Raw genomic sequence first — 20,652 nt, 5'->3', positions numbered from 1 at the left:
TCACTCATTTACAGAGCGCAATTGTAAAATTGAGATGGCGATTTTAAGAAGTTGGGAAGGACAGTGACTGCACTGGAATGATAAAGTTCCACATTTATTAGTTTCTGTTGAGCTCTCTAGTTTAATTCAAGGCCAGTGCCCAGACATAGCACTTAAAAAAAAGCACCTCCTACTGCAAGCTAAGTGAACTACAATATAGGCTATGCTTGAAAGATCTCTGGGGACTGACTCTGAGGGTATTTGGTATTACTGTCATAAATCCATAATATATTCATATTGGATGTATGGCAGCAATGTAATTATGATTTCAAGAAGCTATCAAGTAGAGAAATCAATGCGTTTGATATCATAAATTTAAATAATATTTTAACATAGTACTGTATGTGAATTTCAATCAAGTTAAATAGTTTTACAGAGGGATTCCACCAATTAGTTCTGGATCTCAATTTAATTTTTGTGACAAAGTACAATGTTAAATTAATTTAAGAAGGTAAAGTTCAACTAAATGTTCTTTGCTTCTCACATTTAATGCATTAGGCAAAATAAATATGTATTGTACAAGTATACGACTGTAAAAAATAGCTTTGCAAAGTAAGCATCACAAAATAAAGTGTGTAAATACATTAATATTGTTCTATATATAGTATTTTTATAGAACAAGGATTTATACATTATGTAACAGGTGGTCCCTACTCTATCTTTTTATCCACCAAGGAGATCCCTGCTATATTTCAAACTATTCAGCACAGTTTTTCTCTGTTTACCTCATGAAGAGAAGCTACATGCCGTTCTTGGAAAATCTTCTTGTAAGTGGTGTTGTCCTTTCTTGGACATCTTTATGTAACGGTCATACAGTCAACCCCCATAAGAGAGGGACATAAAAATCAGCGACAGACACGATTTAAGTCTTGACTGAGTTCCAATCAAAGTGCACATCTTGACCAAAGATTTAACAAGCTCTTGGAGACTGAGAAGTTAATCCAAAGATATTGGAGTTCTTACAACTATAGACGCTGCCAAGACAACACAATCTCAAGAATAATGTTAACTCATTTCCGGGTTCAACACCAAAGCAACAAACTGCAATAACCTCGACCTAAAAGGCCAAACCAAGAGCATTATTAGATTTTAACATCCATTTGAATGAGGAAAGGGGATTATTTAAAGAAATGCCTGGACAAACATTCAACATCTCTGGCATCTGGGTTTGTGAGCATTTTGAATTTAATTGAGTAGTGCATCATTCTTGGTATTTGTGCCAGCTAAGAATGGTCCATTTACTGTTCACTGAAAGACTGGCAGAGCGTATAGCTGAATCTGAACGTAGAAATACAGATAAATGGAAAACATAAATATGGTTTTACTTCCTGTCATTGAACTTAGGTAAGATATTTAACTCAGAACCACTAAAATGATGGTAAAGATAATTATATAAGCTTGATCTGTCATGCCATATGCTTTGGGCCACATAACTGTATGTTACTAAAAATAATAAAGTCCAAACATATGGGATTTGACATGCAATAGCTCAGGATTTCATTGTTATTTAATTTGAAAGGATCCGTAAAATCCTTAGCTATAGTAGAACAAAAACAAAAAAACAGACAAATAAAGATTGCATTTGAGGATTTTTATGTAATATGTCACAGCACAGATGTTTATTGGGGCATCAAATAGTACCAGATTTATATGAAAAGAAAATATGAACAAGAAAATTTAAAAGTACTACTTTTATATTATACTGTAAGTTACTTTGTCTATTTTTGCTCCACCAACAAAAAACAGATCCTAAGGAAAGTTGCAAATGAATCAGTTTTCAGTTCATTTTTTCAGAAAGATTCAGTTGAGTGAATGACTCAATGACTCGTTTATTAAGACGCTGACATTCAATTGTTTAGTTTCTGAATTAATCAGTCGGTTAACAAGTTGGTTGATGATTCTCACTCATAAAGACAGTCACTTGTCACCATCATTTGGTGTAACAAGAACAAGTCAGTAAAATCTCCACCACTTCAAACAATCCAAAAAGTAATATTAGCCTATACACAGTATTTCATTTATACAGTTTAAACAAATGTACAATGTACAACATTCCCTGTGAACCGGAAGTTGCAAACAACTTTTCTCCAGTGTTGTGACGTATTTTCAAGTGAAACGGAATATTGAACAGAGGGCAGGGTTTTACTTTAGCGCTCCTCCTCTCCATCTCTGCTCATAGCAGACTAACGGTTTGAGGGGAGTGGTTAAGCGTTTTCAACCCAAGCCGTTAAACTGACGTCATCAGAAAAGGAACGCAATTCCAGACCGGAAGTAACTTTTCAGATTTTGATTAAAAAATTACCACGGCAACATTTTTTTTCTGTGTATTAACTTGTGCGGATTAATTGTTCACCACAAGACTATATGCGCCAACAAAGTAAATAGGGTAAATTTTGATTTCATGTCGACTTTAAAAATGTATTGTAGCCTATCATAGAAAGCCTATGTTGAGAGTAAAAGAAAATTCTAAATAGCATTGCTTAATCAAAACAATTGATAGTGACAGATGTGTGCAATTCATAATATAGTTGACAATTAATGTTGCAGGGATTTTTATATCTAATACATTGGATAAAGCAGTGTGCAGTGTGCTATTGTCAATGTTTAGACAAAAAACTAAGTCAGGGCAGATTTCATGGAAGTTAATTCTTAATTGTGAAATGAACACTTTCATCTTGGAGTATTTAAATAGGTGATCAAAAAACAATACCACACTGGACATTAATTCTGAGTTAAAGAAGTGTTCTGGTTGCACTTGACTGAGAGAGATCATCTCAGAGAGAGATAATTGTCTCAAACAGCTGTGCCGGGGATTAATCGAATAAAAGGGAGATGGAAAGGAGATTAAGTGGTCCCCTTTTTTCACAGCTCTCAACTTCAAGAACGTCTTTGCAGTCTTGTAAAAAGATTATAACTGTTTGACATGATGGTGATGGAGGCTCAGCCTGCTGTCATCTGCTTTGATAAAAAAAAAACAAGATGGAGACAGGGAATTAGATCAAAAACCTGTAGATTCTCTAATTTCAAATGGACATATACAGACAGAGATAAGAACATCTATGTTTAACAGAACCATACATTTAGTTTTGCTATATGTCAGATTGTGACAAACTAGATGCTAAATGCTTGGAGATTGCTAGAGTTCTCAGGAAGTTTTGCTTTTTTCTGAGCTGTTGTCATTGAATTTTCTCAAAAATGACATACCCTTTTGAAAAAACATCTTGGAGAAATGCCAGGTGACTAAGAGATGCCGAAAGGCAATGCTGTGTTGTTAAACTGTCTCCGTGAAGGTATGGTTCCTTAGCACACTATGAATCCAAAAGCTCGATAATGATCATTTAATCTGAGAAGTGACCTGCTGTAATGGTCTGGGGGTATGTTCCTGTAAAACCCATGTTTTGGGCCAACAGGGTCAAAAGATGGGATGATTCACACTGGAAATTTAAGGAATTAAAGAAATGTAGTATTTTGTAGTATTTGATCATATGACAGTGCATATAATTAAAACAGTTGCCTTCGATTTATATGAAATAGTTTTTTTTGCTACAACAACGAAAACAGTTCCAAACAAAATAAAAGCATCAATTGAAACGCATCTCCAAGCAACACACAATGTTTTGTTCTTAAATAAATCAGTTTGGTTCAAATTAATTAATGAATTAATTATTCAAGACTCACTCATACAGAAGTTCACTTGTCGCCAACTACTGGAGTATGTGACCTGCAAAAAGAGTCACTGTACAACATAAACCACTAATGACAAATTAAATGATACAAACAATGAAATATATTATAGCTATATTTAACTGAGATTTATTGTAGTATTACAATATAATAGCAATACATAAAGCCCATTATTAGGGTATAAGACCACAAGTCTATAAGACTTGGCTGTCTATTTCCTCTTTACATGAACTTTATGAACAATGCCTGAAGAAATGACATCCAAGAATGCATTTCCCCCTGGAATTGTATTTATTTCTTTTCCAGATAAATGCGTAAAAATGCTTTTGTGGTGTGTTGATCTTATTTATTGGGAATAAAAGTGGATGGATGGAAAATTTCAAGCTTTGACTGACAAGGGTACAAGGCCAATCTGACGGGTTGATTGGGAGGCTAAGATAGCATCAGGTTACTGAAAGGCACTATTAAATGAAATGAGGTGGCAAATTTTATAGGGTGGACAAATTCCATTTGCTGTTTTAGCCACACGTGAAATGAGTTTTGAGGAAACAGTCCCTACCCGAGCAAGATGCTCTGCCATGCTCTCTTTCTCATAAGAAGATTGAAGGGGGATGAGGATTGGATTACAAACTGCAGTGTACATCATTCCTGCTGACGGAGATCTGAGGAACAAATTACTTTACTTTAAATTATGGTGCTCAAATGACACTTTGCATTTTCATGCACTGTAAGACTGTATTGTTGACATAATAATGAGAATATTATGACCCTAAAACAATGTGCTAAGCAGGTAAAAAAAAAATGTAATGCCCACAAGAATTTCAAATGATTTTCCATTAAAACTACACTAATTACCAGACTTTCAGTAGCCAATGTTACAGGTCCTTTAAAATCCATTATGTTCTGAAAAAAAAAAAAGCTTGGTATACAATGATGTGATCAGAAATTTAAGGTGAGGTTTAGACAATTAGCAAGCCAATTCTCATTAACCTTTTCAAATGTAACAGCAAATTAGGACCGATCTTGTATATTAAATTATGCATGAGAAGTCCCTATTTTTCAGCTCAACCACATTTTCTGTCAACCCATTTGTTTAAAGATTTCCATTTTAAAACAGTGCTTTAAATCCCCTCTGCCTGTGGTGCTGTAATTAATGACAGAAAAGGACAGGGAAGAGATGTGCAAATTGACTTTTCAGGTATTTCATTAAAATGCCGGTTGCCCACAGGAGTGTCCGCTGATCCGATGAGAGCAGCCATACTCCCAGACAGATCTGAGGAATAGATTCATGGGGCTGGGACTCACAGGAACAGCAACACAAGTCTCTGCTTGAGCTGTTCAATTTTACAGAAGCTCCCATATCTTGTTCTCCCCTCAAAGGGACTATGCGAAGGTACATAATGGTTTCGGTAGGAATAGCTGTTAACTGTGGTTTTATGATAAGAATATGGTAGAAATAGGTGTCAGAACCATCAGATAAACTATCATCTAAAATTAGATGCCAATATGTAGACCGGCTTCTACAGCCCGTACTTCATTGTACCCAAGAAAGGCGGTGGGTTACGACAAATCTTGGACCTGCGAGTCTTGAATCGGGCCCTTCACAAGCTTCCGTTCAAGATGCTAACGCAGAAACGCATTTTCAAATGCATCCCCCCCGAGATTGGTTTGCAGCGATCGACCTGAAGGATGCATACTTTCATGTCTCCATCCTCCCATGACACAGGCCATTCCTGCGCTTTGCGTTCGAGGGTCGAGCGTATCAGTACAAAGTCCTACCCTTCAGGCTGGCCCTGTCGCCCCGGTCTTTACAAAGGTTGCGGAGGTGGCCATTGCTCCCATGAGAGAGCATGGTGTTCATGTCCTCAACTATCTCGATGACTGGCTGATACTAGCTCAGTCTCGGGAGCAGTTGTGTGAACACAGGGACTTGTTGCTCCAACATGTCAGCAGTTGGGTCTTCGGGTCAACTGGGAAAAGAGCAAACTCGCCCCCGTGCAGAGGATCTTTTTTCTCGGTATGGAGCTGGACTCGGTCCAACAGACGGCACGCCTCACAGAGGAATGTGTCCGGTCAGTGCTGAACTGCTTGAATACTGTCAAGAGCAGAACAGTGGTCCCACTGAAAACTTTTCAGAGGCTCCTGGGGCATATGGCAGCCGCAGTAACGCCTCTCAACTTGCTCCATATGAGACCGCTTCAGCACTGGCTTCATGGCTGAGTCCCGAGGTGGGCGTGGCAGAGTGACAATCACCCCGGCCTGCCGCCAAACCCTCAGCCCGTGGTCTGACCCTTCGTTTCACTGCAACCGTTGCGTACATCAACCATCAAGGTGGTCTTCGCTCCCATCGCATGTCGCAATTCGCCCCCCACCTCCTCCTATGGAGTCAGAAGCATCTGAGGTCGCTTCGTGCCACTTATATTCCCGGCCTGCTCAATAGTGCTGCCGATGAGCTCTCATGACAGCCTGTGGCCCAGGGAGAGTGGAGACTCCAACTCCAGGCGGTCCAGCTGATCTGGGACCACTTCGGGGCCACACAGATCGATCTGCTTGTTGTTTTACTCCCTGACTGAGGGGACCCTCGGCACGGATGCACTGACACACAGCTGGCCCCGGGGCCTCTGCAAGCATGCGTTTCCCCCAGTGAGCCTTCTTACACAGACACTGTTAAAGTCAGAGAGTAAGAGGAGCAGGTCTTGCTAGTTTCCCCTTATTAGCCCAACCGGACCTGGTTCCCCGAACTGATGCTCCTCTCGACAGCCCCTCCCTGGCCCATTCCTCTGAGGGAGGACCTTCTCTCTCAGGGACGGGGCACCGTATGGCACCCGTGTCCAGACCTTTGGAAACTCCATGTCTGGTCCCTGGACGGGACGCGGAGTTTCTAGGTGATCTACCACTTCTGTGAGAGCACCCTTGACGAGGCATGCTTACGCCCTGAAGTGGAACCTGTTTGTTGAGTGGTGTTCTTCTCACCGAGAAGACCTCCGAAGTTGTTCGATCGGTTCTGTGGAGCGAGGGCTGTCTCCCTCCAACCTCAAAGTGTATGTTGCCTCTATTGCCGCACATCACGATGCAGTTGATGACAGATCCTTGGGGAAGCACGACCTGATCGTCAGGTTCCTGAGTGGCGCGGGGGACTGAATCCGCCTCGCCCCCCCTCTATACCCTCTTGGGACTTGTCTCTGGTGCTGACGGCACTGCAGAGACCTCCCAGTTCTCCTGCTTGCTTTAGCCTCCATCAAGAGGGTGGTGGACCTGCACGCATTTTCGGTCAACGAATTGTGCCTGGAATTCGGGCTGGCCGACTCTCACGTAATCCTGAGACCCCGGCCTGGATATGTGCCCAAGGTTCCTACCACTCTCTTTCGTGACCAGGTGGTGAACCTGCAAGCGCACCGCACAGGGTGCCTCGCTGACAGATATTTGTAGAGCTGCGGACTGGGCGACACCAAACACAAACACAGATTCTAGCCTACGTGTCGAGACGGTAGCTTCCCGTGTGCTCTCTTCGCATAGAAGTCGCATAGAACTCTGCTGTCTCTGACCGGTGTTATCTCCCCCCTGCTTAGGCTGGAGCCACCTCAGTGACATTCCATATGTTGTACTGCCCGGAAACGCCAAGTCCATATGTGTACCTCCACATGATACCTCCCTTCGGGCAGGATGTGGCTTCTGCAGCATCTCCCTTTTCACTGAAAGAGCACGCTTTCCCAGTGTTATCCAAGTCTGTCTGAGTGGGTCATGCGGAACAGCAGTGGACTTCCCTGGCCTAAGCCCTGTCCAATCTCCGCCTCAATAATGCGGAGTTCAGTCTTTTGTCTAGGCACTGGAAGGTGGCAGCACTAGTGGCGTTTTAATTGGGATCCCAATCAGTACGGTACGTCCGACTACGTCGAACGTGACCAAACTGAAAGGGAACGTCTCGGTTATGTAGAGTACAGGTCAAAAGTTTGGAAACATTACGATTTTTTTACATTTTTGAAAGAAGTCTCTAATGCTTATCAAGGCTGCGTTTATTTGATCAAAAATACAGGAAAAAAAAACAGTAATATTGTGAAATATTATTACAACTTAAAATAATAGTTTTCTATTTGAATATACTTTAAAAAATAATTTATTCCTGTGATGCAAAGCTGAATTTTCAGCATCATTACTCCAGTCTTCAGTGTCACATGTGACATCCAGTCTATCACATGATCCTTTAGAAATCATTCTAATATTCTGATTTATTATGAGTGTTGGAAACAGTTCTGCTGCCTAATATATTTGATGAATAAAAGGTTAAAAAGAACTACATTTATTAAAAAAAATATATATATTTTCTAATAATATAAATCTTCTTTACTATCACTTTTTATCAATTTAACACATCCTTGCTGAATAAAAGTATTGATTTATTTCAAAAAAAGAAAGAAAAAAATTACTGACCCCAAATTACTGACCAGTAGTGTATATTGTTGTAACAAAAGATTTCTATTTTTCTTTCTTTTTTTATTTTTATTTTTTTACTTTTTATTAATCAAAGTATCCTAAAAAAGTATCACAGGTTATGAAAAAATATTAAGCAGCAGAACTGTTTCCAACTTTGATAATGAATCATCATATTAGAATGATTTCTAAAGGATCATGTGATAGACTGGAGTAATGATCCTGAAAATTCAGCTTTGCATCACAGAAATAAATGATAAAGTATAATAAATTGAAAACCAATTATTTTAAATTGTAATAATATATCAAAATATTAAATTTTTTCTGTATTTTTGATCAAATAAATGCAGGTTTGATGAGCAGAAGAAATGTCTTTCAAAAACATTAAAAATAGTAATGTTTCCAAACTTTTGACCTGTACTGTATGTAACACTCTTTCCCTGAAGGAGGGAACGGAGACGTAGTCCCGTCGCCACTATTGCTGGACCACCACTGACTCTGGGCTCCGCTCGGCTCCTCAGCGAAAAACAACTGGTGCATGCATCCACTTCCGTATTTATACCCACGCTGCGGGGCGGAGCGTGAGATGCAAATCTCGCACGCCAATGTGCATTAGCTCTTTTTATCAATACTCGAAGATGACAGGCTCCTTAAGCGTGATCCCAATCAGTACGGTACGTCCGACTACGTCTCTGTTCCCTCCTTTAGGGAACGAGGGTTACATACGTAACCAAGACGTTCTCTTGTTCCATGATTTCAAATTATAATATTGTCTTTAATCATGCCACTGTAAGAAATGTATTCGTCACCACTGTAATTGGTTTGAAGTCACCATAATGATTATTAGTGTTCCATTTGCTTATCTTGGACCCTCTGTATTCATTTTCAAATTTCTGTTCTAACCAAGTCAGAAATGTTACAAATAAAAAACATTTGTTAAAATTATAACAAGCTACAATATGAAATAGTTTAGTCAAACTATTCTTGGCATGAATATGAAGATTTACTTTTTGTGTTATTTAAGCATAAATTCATAACTGTTTGTAGATGGATCTTTCACAATATTGAAATAACTGCTGAGATTCATCTTTGAAAGATGACATCATAAGCATCACCTAATGATGCACAGACATCAATACTTGACATACAAAACACAACAATGATGACTCTCAACAAATAATAAAAACACTCATACAACAAAAAACAACATTACTGTCAAGGGTGGTTGCAGGAAGGCAGACGAAGATGAAGAATAAAGTTCCAATACGAAGTTTAATGATGATAATAAAAAATAATAATCAGACAAGGACAACACACACTAAATGCAACACAGACTGAACAGAGAATGAATGTGAGGGATCAACTTATATAAGACAAATATTAATAGAACACAGCTGACCTGGCACATATGAACTAATAATGACGGTAACTATGGAGACAGACGAGTGGCAGGAGTCAGAACAAGGTATAGCTGCATTGGTCTGATGAAATAAAGGCCACGCTTCATACAGATGTCTTTGTAGTTTATTTTGTATCTCTCTCTTCAGTAAACACCGTAGACACCGTGAAAACTACAAGAAATAAAAACATATACTCAAAATATGCATTTCTCAGTCCTTCACAAGTCTCTCGAGCCAATGTCCAATGAAATGTACGTGAATGTTGCAACAGAAATACAATCAACATCATGAATAGCACATCACATTGTGCACGTAAAGTAATATAAAACAACACTATAAACATTATGAAATAAAGGCAAATTACCGTGTGCGCCTCTCAAACCATGCAGATCAGGCAATTCCTTCTCAGACTACATCGCTTCTCTGCATCTATATTCACTCTGACCCAAATAATGACGCAGACCCGCTCCAAACTGAACTGGGTCATGTGACACATCACGTTTTCTACGTAAATCTTAAAGAACCCCTGACTTTAAAGACCTCAAAGGGCATACATTATAAATATAGACTTCTAAACATCACAACTGTTTTAAAATTGAAAGAACTCAAATTGACATTAATTTATAACAAAAACATAAATACACATCTCAACAAAAAACATGTCCTTTGACAGTTACACTCCCACCAAATTACTATCATTTATGATGAACTTGTAAACTTGCAAAAGTTTGAATAAATTTAGTAATTTCACAAACCAAATTTCAGAACCAAATAGAATGTTCTCTGACTCTTGGCATCAAGTCTAATATTTAAACTCTTAATACTTCAAACTCTCAACTTGTGTAGGAGTAAAGAGATTAGTTCCATTGCATAAGATTTAATTGTTTTCTACAAGTACCACTAATTTATGAATAGGACGTTCAAGAATGGATGGATTAGTAAGTCGCTGACCCTCTTTCCCTAACCTTCTATTTCCTATTTGTATTGTGGTTTTTCGCACCAGGCCATCTTCATCTTCACAAACATCAAGCACTCTTCCAAGTTTCCATTCATTGCGCGGAACCCCTTCCTCCTTGATGATGACGATATCCCCAATCTTCACATTGCGTCTTGGAGTATGCCACCGTTGTCTGAGAGTGATGTTTGACAGAAATTCCTTCCTCCATCTACTCCAAAATTGCTCTGTCAGATATTGTACTCTGCGCCACCTTTTTCTTCCGTACAGGTCTTCTTGCACAAATTTCCCTGGTGGAGGCAGAGGAACAGAGGTTTTCATGGTGAGTAAATGGTTTGGGGTAAGTGGCTCTAGCCCCTTGGGATCATTGATTGTATCTGTGGTGAGTGGGCGGCTATTAATGATTGACATGGCTTCATAGAAGAAAGTTCTTAAGGAAGCATCATCCAATCTTCCAGAGCTCTGTGAAAGAACGCAGCTTAGAACACTCCTAACTGTTCTGATCTGCCTTTCCCAAACCCCTCCCATGTGACTGGCATCAGGTACGTTCATTATGAAATCGCATTGCTTCTGGGATAGGTAAGCAGTCAATCTGTCCTTGTCCAATTCTTTCAAAGCTTTTGTCAGCTCATTTTTCGCCCCAACAAAATTTGTCCCTTGATCCGATCTGATCTCTCTTACAGCTCCACGGATAGCTATAAAACACCGCAAGGCATTTATGAAGGCATCAGTTGTGAGATCTTCCAGCATCTCTATGTGGATTGCTCTTGAGGAGAAACAGGTGATTATGAGACCATATCTCTTATGCTCTTTACGACCTTGCTTGATGATAAACGGTCCGAAACAATCCATCCCACAATAAGAGAATGGTGGAGAGGGATCAACACGGCTAGCTGGTAGATCCGCCATCTTTTGCATCTCTGTTGGCCTGCGATTTCGCCTACACGTAACACATTGCTTAATGTGATTTGCCACAACTTTGCTGCCACCAACAACCCAGTAACCGTTCGCTCTCAATTCATTGAGGGTCTGCCCTCTGCCTTGGTGCTGAGTTTTTTCATGGCAGTAACTCAAGATAAGACGTGTGACTACACTATCTCTCGGGAGGATTGCTGGGTGTTTCGAGTCAAGAGGTAAGGAAGCTCTCATCAATCGCCCTCCCACCCTCAGAACACCATCATGCAGTACCGGGTCAAGTTGGAACAATGGATGACAATGTGGCAATTTGCCATGACTCAGTTTTTGCATCTCATCTTTGAAGGCATCCTTTTGTGCCAATCTTACAAGCACAATACTGGCCTTTCTCATGTCTTCAACATTTATGGGTTGAACGATTTTGTATCTTGCTAATTGCTGAATACGAGCAACAACTTTCAATGCTGTGTGCCATTTTGAAAACCGCTTAAACCTCTCCAAAAAATTCTCATCTTCTACTACCTTTGTTTGTAGTATTTGTGTCGTTCTGATTTCAGGATCACCAACAAGCAGCTCTGGAGTTGTCTTTGGTGTGATGATATCCTTTTCCCAAAGAAACTTGGGTCCCGTTAGCCAATTTGAGTGAATCAGATCTGACACCTTGAGGCCCCTGGAGGCATGATCCGCTGGATTTTGATCCGAGTTTATATAATGCCACTGTGCAGGGTCAGTTGTTTCACGAATTCTTTGAACTCGATTCGCCACAAACACGTGAAACCTACGTGCTTCATTGTTAATGTAGCCTAAGACTACATTTGAGTCTGTCCAAAAATATTCTTGATCAATTTTGAGCTCCAGCTCCTCCTTTAACATGCTACTGACTGCTGAAGAGATCACCGCAGCTGTCAACTCAAGCCTTGGTATGGTCACGACTTTTGTGGGTGCAACCCTTGCCTTGCCAATAACAAAGGAGCAGTGCACTTTGTCTTCACTCAACACTCGGATATATGAGCACTGACCATAGCCATGGCTACTCGCATCTGAAAAGTGATGGAGTTCGATCCTCTGAATAGTCCCTAGATGTTCAGGAGCAAAACATCTCATAATCTGGAGATTTTGCAGGTTCTTCAGCTCATTCAGCCAGCATGTCCATTGTGGCATTAACTCTTCAGGCAGCGGTTCATCCCATCCAATGCCCTTTTGGCACATCTCCTGCAGTATCTTTTTACCTAATAGGAGGAAGGGAGCCAGGAAGCCTAGTGGATCAAACACAGAAGCCACAGTGGAGAGGATTCCTCGCCGTGTTGCTGGTTTTTCATCCAGGGCAACTTTAAAGGAAAAGGTGTCACTATTTACACTCCACTTTACCCCCAGCACAGTCTGAACTGGGAGTTCGTCAGAACCAAGGTCCACATCCTGAACTTCGCTGGCTCTTTCGCTGACAGGAATTGACTCCAAAACCGTTCTGTTGTTGGACATGAACTTGTGTAGACGCAATTTCCCTTTTGCACACACATTTCGGGCTTCCTGGATTAGTTTGATAGCTGCGTCCACATTTTCTACACTAATGAGCCCATCATCAACATAGAAATTCTTTTTGATGAAACTGGCTGCTGCAGGATACTCTCTTTCATTCTGACATGCAAGGTACTTCATTCCATAATTTGCGCAGCCAGGTGAGGATGCTGCCCCGAAAAGATGGACTTTCATGCGATACTCCTTTGGCTCTAAATTTGTATCGCCATTTTCCCACCACAGGAACCGCAAGTAGTCTCTGTCTTCCTGGCTCACATGGAATCTGTGGAACATCCTTTCTACATCACAAATAACTGTGACTGGATGTTTGCGAAACCTGCAGAGTACCCCTGTAAGCCCATTAGTGAGATCAGGTCCAGTTAGCAAGTGATCATTTAAAGCGGTGCCATCATACTTGGCAGAGCAGTCGAACACAACTCTAATCTTCTCTGGCTTTCTAGGGTGGTACACCCCTTGGTGAGGAATATACCAGACGTTTCCTGCCTTGGGTTGATGTTCAGCTCTCTCCGCATCACCATCATTGAAGACACTTTCCATAAACTTAACATAGTCACTCTTGAATTTGGGGTTTTTCTCAAATTTTCCTTTCAAACGTTTCAGCCGCACAAGAGCCAGCCGCTTATTTTCTGGTAATTGTGGGCGTGTCTTGAAGGGAAGTGGCATCTCCAGGTGTCCCTCTGTATTCTGATGAATTTTTTCATTCAGTAATTGCATGAACTGTATATCGTCTTGCGATATGCTCTTTTCCTTTGGGTTTGTATCTTTAAAGTCTGATTCAAGGGCTCTGATGACAGCAACAGGAGTCAGTATTGGAAGTTCCTTAACAGATACACGATGACACAGACCAGTGACTTCTGTCGACTTTACAACCTGTGGTGAACTACCAACAATACTCCAACCCAGGTCAGTCCTGATGGCATACGGCTCATTATCACCTCCTGTGATGACTTGTCGAGGTGCCAAAGCTCTCGAGCAGTCGTAACCAATCAGAAGTCCAACCTTACAATCCAACAGCTCTGGTATTTCCTGTGCTATTTTATTTAGATGTATCCACCTTTTTGCGGTTTCAGAGGTAGGAATGTGGGAACGTTCAAGTGGGATGAAATCTCTGGTATAGGAAGGTGGCAAATTTATTAGGCCATGAGAGGAAAACCCTCTAACTCTGAGCCCACTAACTCTTTCACTTTGAACGACAGAATCCTTTCCCATCATTGTAGTAAGCTTTAACTTGACAGGCTCTGAAACTACCCCCATCCTCTCACATACCTCTTGGTCTACAAAGGTGTTGCTACTCTGGGTATCTTGTAGGGCATAAACTAAGGTCTCTCTTTCAGGATTGTCAATTGAAGAAATCCATACAGGCACTATCATTGATGTGCTCCCACCGTTACTACTGTCTACACAACAGGAAAGGGAAGATGTGTTTTCTTCTGTTTGCATAACATGAGAAAGTGCTGCAGAAGACGGACGGTCTTCATGAAGTGGTGTTGGATGATGTTTCTTGCATATACTACAAGTAGCTTTACTCTTGCAATCCTTTGAATGGTGTCCTTTCCTAAGACAGCCAAAGCACAGGTTATTGTCAAATATGAACTTTCTCTTGTCCTCCACCGACTTACTGGCAAACGTTTGACATTTGTATATGGAGTGACTTTCCCCACAACATCGGCAAGTGACTAGGTATGAACATACAGGCGCTGCGCTTACTTTATCGAGTCTGTTTGGAACCACTGAGTTGCTTCTCTCAACACTGTATGTTTTCGGCACTGTACTTGGTTTGTCTGATGCTTTCACATTTGTGATGAATGCATTAGCCCTTGAGCGCTTAACTTCTCTAGATGGCCGTTCTTCAGAGAGTTTCAAGGCGTGAAAGGATGTTACAGGGTTGCAGGCTATTTCTGCTTCTTGAGCCAGAAATTCAGCAAACTCCTTGAAATTAGGGTATTCCTCTGTTTGTCTCAACTGCATTGTAACATAGCGATTCCAACGAGACGTCACCCAATCAGGGAGTTTTTGTAGCATTTTTCGGTTCTCTTCACAGTCATTTAACACCTGAAGCCCTTTGATATGTGGCATGGCATTGCTGCAGGCAGTCAGAAAGTCACTTAACTCTCTCAGTTTAACTGATTCTCTTGAACCAATCTTTGGCCAGTTATTCAGTTTTTCTCTAAAAGCACGCTGAATTACAAATGAATGGCCGTACCGAGAATTCAAAGCTTCCCATGCTTGATCATAGGCTTTCTCGTCCTTTCTGTAGAAGCTTCCTTCCAACACAGATCGTGCCTCACCACTGACATATTTTTGTAGATAGAACAACTTATCAGCTGAATTTGTGCATCGCTGTTCTATCAATGCCTTGAAACTTGTTCTCCACTCTAAGAACTTAAGTGGGTCCCCTGAGAAAACTGAGGGCTCAGGTGCAGGAAGTCTGCTGAGAACCATTGTGTCATGTAGGGCTTGTACTACTGAGGCTTCCCTATCAGAAGGAGTTGTTTGTTTCTCTTTAATTTCCTTAAAAGACACTGGGGGACAATTAGCTACATCACTGTGTGCTATTCTACTTTCGTTATTAGATTCACCTGAGTCAGCTTCAGAGTATGCTTTGAGCTTTGCAGCTATTACTTGAAGATCACGCTCATTTTCCAATCTTTTAAGTTCTTGTCTTTGAGCAGCAATAGCCTCCTCCATCTTTATCTCTGCCTGCTTTGCAGCCAACTGTGCGGCAAACTCTGCTCTTTTTGCGGAGATGCTTTGCTGTCCTGCTGAGCAGCTTGAACGGTGACTACGAATTGTAGACTTGGAGCTTGTAGCTGAAAATATTGACTTAGCATACTCTTTGTCAAGCACCATACGAATTCTTGCATCTTCTGCACTAGCATCAAATTCCTCCTGTCCCACTTCACTCATACGTACTTTCATCAGCCCCATCAAATCTGTTGTTACTGCTGTACAGGAATCAATTTTTCTTCTAATCTCAGTTGAAGGTACTGATTGAGATCGTATAAGCTCGTACACATTTTTCACTTGAGTTTCGAGCCCTTCAACACTGTCCATCATGTCACCCAAGTCTTGGTCAGAGCACTCATCCTTAAGTTTGGTACGGGTAGATCTTACTTGTTCTTTCCAGCTTTCATACAACTTGAAGAATTTACTCTCCTTCTGAGAAACTTCTTGCTGCTTAAGCTCTTGCATTTTTGGAGTTAATTTTCTCTCTCGTGAAGATTTCCTGGGTTCATCTCTTCTTGAAGTGGAAGCAGTAGGTTTTGCTATTTGAAGTATTTTAGCATGAATATCAGCTATGAGTGACTCTAATCTTTCCCTTTCAGCATCATCAGTTTGAAATCTTAACTGTTCAGTTAAGCTAGTCAACTCTACCTGAAGGGATTCAGTTTGTTCACTTGAATCATCATATTGTGATTTTTCTCCACGAACTGACATTGCAAAAGTTTTAGCAAAGTACTAGTGTTACTTAACTACTACTCTCAGATCAAAAACCTTGTAACTATTCACCACTAAGTCAATTATAAAGCATACACCAAATTAGGCTGTAAAATCAAACAATATAAATACAAATAAATTCTTTACTTTTTTCTTCTTCTTTTATGTCCATAAAGATGTAAAAGCAGCACAGTCTAACCTGCTGTTAATTGCAGAGCAGCACTCTTCTGCTTGTAACAGTAATGAAGTAAACAAACACTGTTCTCTGAAGCCTGCAGAAAGGATACTCGCGAAGCTGTAGTCTACGCGGTTAAATGTCGCCCTCTACTGGTCGGGTCGCGGTACTTCCCTGACGGTGATAACTGCGTGCAGACAAGCCTCGTCTCTGACGCATTCTCTCTCCACGCGATAGTCCCGCGATGGAGCTTTCTCTTCGTATCCGACGTCTCTTCTATACGCGATGCGCCCGCGATCTCGTTACCTCTTCTCATCCAGCCGATGCCGTTCCACTCTTTAAGCTGTCGACTGTAATGGCGTCACGTTTTCACTATAGCTGCATTGGTCTGATGAAATAAAGGCCACGCTTCATACAGATGTCTTTGTAGTTTATTTTGTATCTCTCTCTTCAGTAAACACCGTAGACACCGTGAAAACTACAAGAAATAAAAACATATACTCAAAATATGCATTTCTCAGTCCTTCACAAGTCTCTCGAGCCAATGTCCAATGAAATGTACGTGAATGTTGCAACAGAAATACAATCAACATCATGAATAGCACATCACATTGTGCACGTAAAGTAATATAAAACAACACTATAAACATTATGAAATAAAGGCAAATTACCGTGTGCGCCTCTCAAACCATGCAGATCAGGCAATTCCTTCTCAGACTACATCGCTTCTCTGCATCTATATTCACTCTGACCCAAATAATGACGCAGACCCGCTCCAAACTGAACTGGGTCATGTGACACATCACGTTTTCTACGTAAATCTTAAAGAACCCCTGACTTTAAAGACCTCAAAGGGCATACATTATAAATATAGACTTCTAAACATCACAACTGTTTTAAAATTGAAAGAACTCAAATTGACATTAATTTATAACAAAAACATAAATACACATCTCAACAAAAAACATGTCCTTTGACAGTTACACAAGGAATGTGACAAATGAAAACGAACTGAAAGTCCATGAACAAAACTAAACAGTATGGTGACATTTACAAAATAATCCAACAACACAAACTGCTAAAAGCAGGCAAAAATAAGTTCTGCAGCACAGCTAAAACCAACAAGAATCAAGAAACTCCACAGCATATCATGCCGCACTGCATGCTGGGTACCTTCATAGTACATATGCACTGTAGAAATACAGTATGATGTTGTTTGTTTACAGTAAATTGTGTTTTCCAATACTGTAAACCCACAGTAAAACCAATTTATTTATTTTTTTAACTGCACTTTTTTAGTGCAGTTAGACACAAGAAAAGTCCTACTGTGGAATTACTGTGAAAGTAATGCAATTATTAACCTGGAATATACCATAATTTCACACTAAAATGTTTACCAGTGTACAACTTACCCCAGCATGAGTTACAACCTACTCTGGTAAGGTAGATTGCAAAGGCACACCATGTATTTGACATCAGCTTATAAGGGCTGTAAAAGGGTTATAAGGGGTGATTCTTTCAGAGGTTTGAATTGGTGTCTTTTGTAGTAAACAAATGTTGGTAATTTGTAAGTTTAAGCCCTCTATCTGAAAAACTCAGGGAGTTACAGAGGCTGGAGAAAATGGTGTTGCAACCAAATCTGGTCTCCCCTATGGCGACAATAACACAATTCAAGGTTTAAAAGGGCTGCAAGCCTGCAACGTCATAATTTTGTAAAATTGTAAACTTCATATAATGTAATCATAGAAAAATGTGCTTCAAAATTTCCAGAACCTATATTGTCGCCTACTTGTGTAAAGTGCAATAAAGACATGCTCGCTGTCTTTTTCAGTTACATCATGGCAGTGGCCATATTCGTGCTTGTTTGTGCCAGGGCTGTATTTTACTTGTCGAATCACTAAGCTTAACACAGATAAATGGCACAAGCAAACACAAAGTCCTGGACTCTTTCCAGACCAGGGATCAGGGGAGAATCTTTTGCTGTTAAAGCCCTGATCTCCCACCTCAGAAGAAATGTACGATGATGCCACGAAACGTGAGGTTTTTCTGTTATTTTTAGAAGAGCTAATTATGTCAAAAGCGCCTTGCTGAAATCCACAGTAAACAGAAGTCTACAACTGATGTCATCTTCTTTAATCATTATGCCTAAAACCAGCTCTACATAAAGCTGAGAGATTGCAGCTGACCTCTGACGCAAGATGTGATAGGTTCAGTACACAATAAAGTATGCCAATCCAGGCTATTTTTGGAACATCCAGCTATGATTGATGTTTGTAGTTGATCATGACGCAGACTGTGCAGCCAATGCAACCTTTATAGACTCTCAGAGCAAATAATTAATAAATAATTACAAAAAATAATAAAAAATATATAAATTGTAGAAGCAGAATACAGTCAAGTTTTTTTTTTTTTTTTTTTTTTTTACCTGAGTAGACTTGTATCAACAAGTCTGAAGAAATTCCCAGTGGGAAGCGGAAAAGGCCTGCTGAAAATAGCACCTGACATGCCGAAGGACTCCTGCTCTGACCCAAATGAAGGACACAGATCCATCAAAGCACCTGCCTGCTTTGTTAACACCCTCACAGTCAAACAGATGCCCGGCACTGCAGGACCAGGCCCTCCCCCAGCTCATATTCATAACCTGCTCACGGAACTGGAGCAGGCAGCACCGCACCTTTAGCAGCGAGTGGGCCAGAGAACGTGATGCATCGCAGACCCCAGGGACATTTCGCACCTTAGTCATTAGCATGCAGACTTTTCATCCAAGCATTTGGACAGAATGCAGCGCAGGAGGAGCTGCGACCGCTCAAGAGAAGCACTCCCTCATGCTTCTGTATGGCCTCTTTAATTACGGCTCAGGCTGAGATTAGACACTTGCTACAAATGGGATGGCTTGAAGAGTATGGCAGAAGGTGTGTGTTATATGCGTGTCTCCATCACTCAGAGTTTCACGTCCATTTGGGATGACGGAAGGAATTAATTGGAAAAACAAGGTTTTTTCCTCCAAACAGAACTTTAGTGAAGACAAAAATAGCGAGCAAGAGAGCCTTTCCTAGAATTTCAGTAGATGGCGAGCACACTAAAGTGCTTGTTTTTTGTCAGTTCGGTATAATAGACAGGCACATGTCCAAAGCACTGAGTGTAATTTCTGGCACTTTCACAAACTAAAAAAAAACATTTTTTCAGGTCCCTTTAATTAAATTGACTGAATGAATGACATATATTGACCAAGATGCTAAACAATCCCTTACATTTTGGCTTCAGAATATAGTGTACAAGTCAAATGTAATACTTTTGTTAGTGCTATCGCTTTTTATATTGTTATTTTGATGATCGTTTTCAGTATTATTATAAACCTCCCCCTCTTGGATGAACTCTCTGAGCACTGACATCATGTTGAATCCTATCCCTGTGGTGACTGCATATGATACTATATTTAAAAAACCCTCTGTCAGCCCAAACACAGCAGAATTCCCCATGTTCTCACATCTCCTTCCTTCCATTTTATGTCCATATTGTGGATTTGCATGCAAAGGCTTGGCAGAGGCTAGAGACATGTGGCACACAGTGGTGAGGCCTCACAGGATACAGACACTATTCCCCTCATCCATCCCCTCCGGTCAGTTGACAAAACCCCTAATCTGATCTCACTGCATGGCACAACATTTGCTGTTTGGGAGCTATGAAACCGTTTGTAGGACCCATGGGAGGTGTTCCCTTTCCACCTCATTTTATCTTATCTCACCCCACATTGTTTTAGTCATAGTTATTGTCTTTTGATGAAAATACATATTTTACAAAACATTTATTTTTATATATATACTTTTTAAATGTAGTCATTAGGCATATTTCATAATCTAATTTGAGTCAAGGAAATAGCATTTTCCTTTGGCAAGAAAGTGTAAAATAATCCTTAACATTATTGACTAAGATTGGATTTATTTGAAGCAATCGTATAGAGTGCAACAATGCCATCCACTTTTTCAGCAGCCTTGGTTCGAGGTGAATCACACAAACTTTGATTTGAAGCAAAAAAGCATTTGAAAATAGTACTCTTAATAGAGAGTAGCACTTTAATGAGG

General features: G+C 40.4%; 1 long non-coding RNA gene across 1 annotated transcript; it reads right to left on the bottom strand.

Annotated features, from left to right (window-relative positions):
• Nucleotides 1-1,617: 1,617 nt before the first annotated feature.
• LOC311089822 lies at nt 1,618-4,385 on the bottom strand. Its single transcript, XR_014607759.1, has 3 exons — nt 4,283-4,385; nt 3,718-3,760; nt 1,618-2,994 (listed from the first exon to the last, which is right to left on the bottom strand). It is a non-coding gene; the product is annotated as an uncharacterized lncRNA (long non-coding RNA).
• Between the last annotated feature and the right edge of the window lie 16,267 nt (nt 4,386-20,652).

Source organism: Abramis brama (genome assembly GCF_963993115.1).
Source record: "Abramis brama genome assembly, chromosome: 1".
In the NCBI taxonomy this organism is placed as follows: domain Eukaryota; kingdom Metazoa; phylum Chordata; class Actinopteri; order Cypriniformes; family Leuciscidae; genus Abramis; species Abramis brama.
Note: the sequence above shows the minus strand (reverse complement) of the source record. Positions and strands in the feature narration are given on the sequence as shown.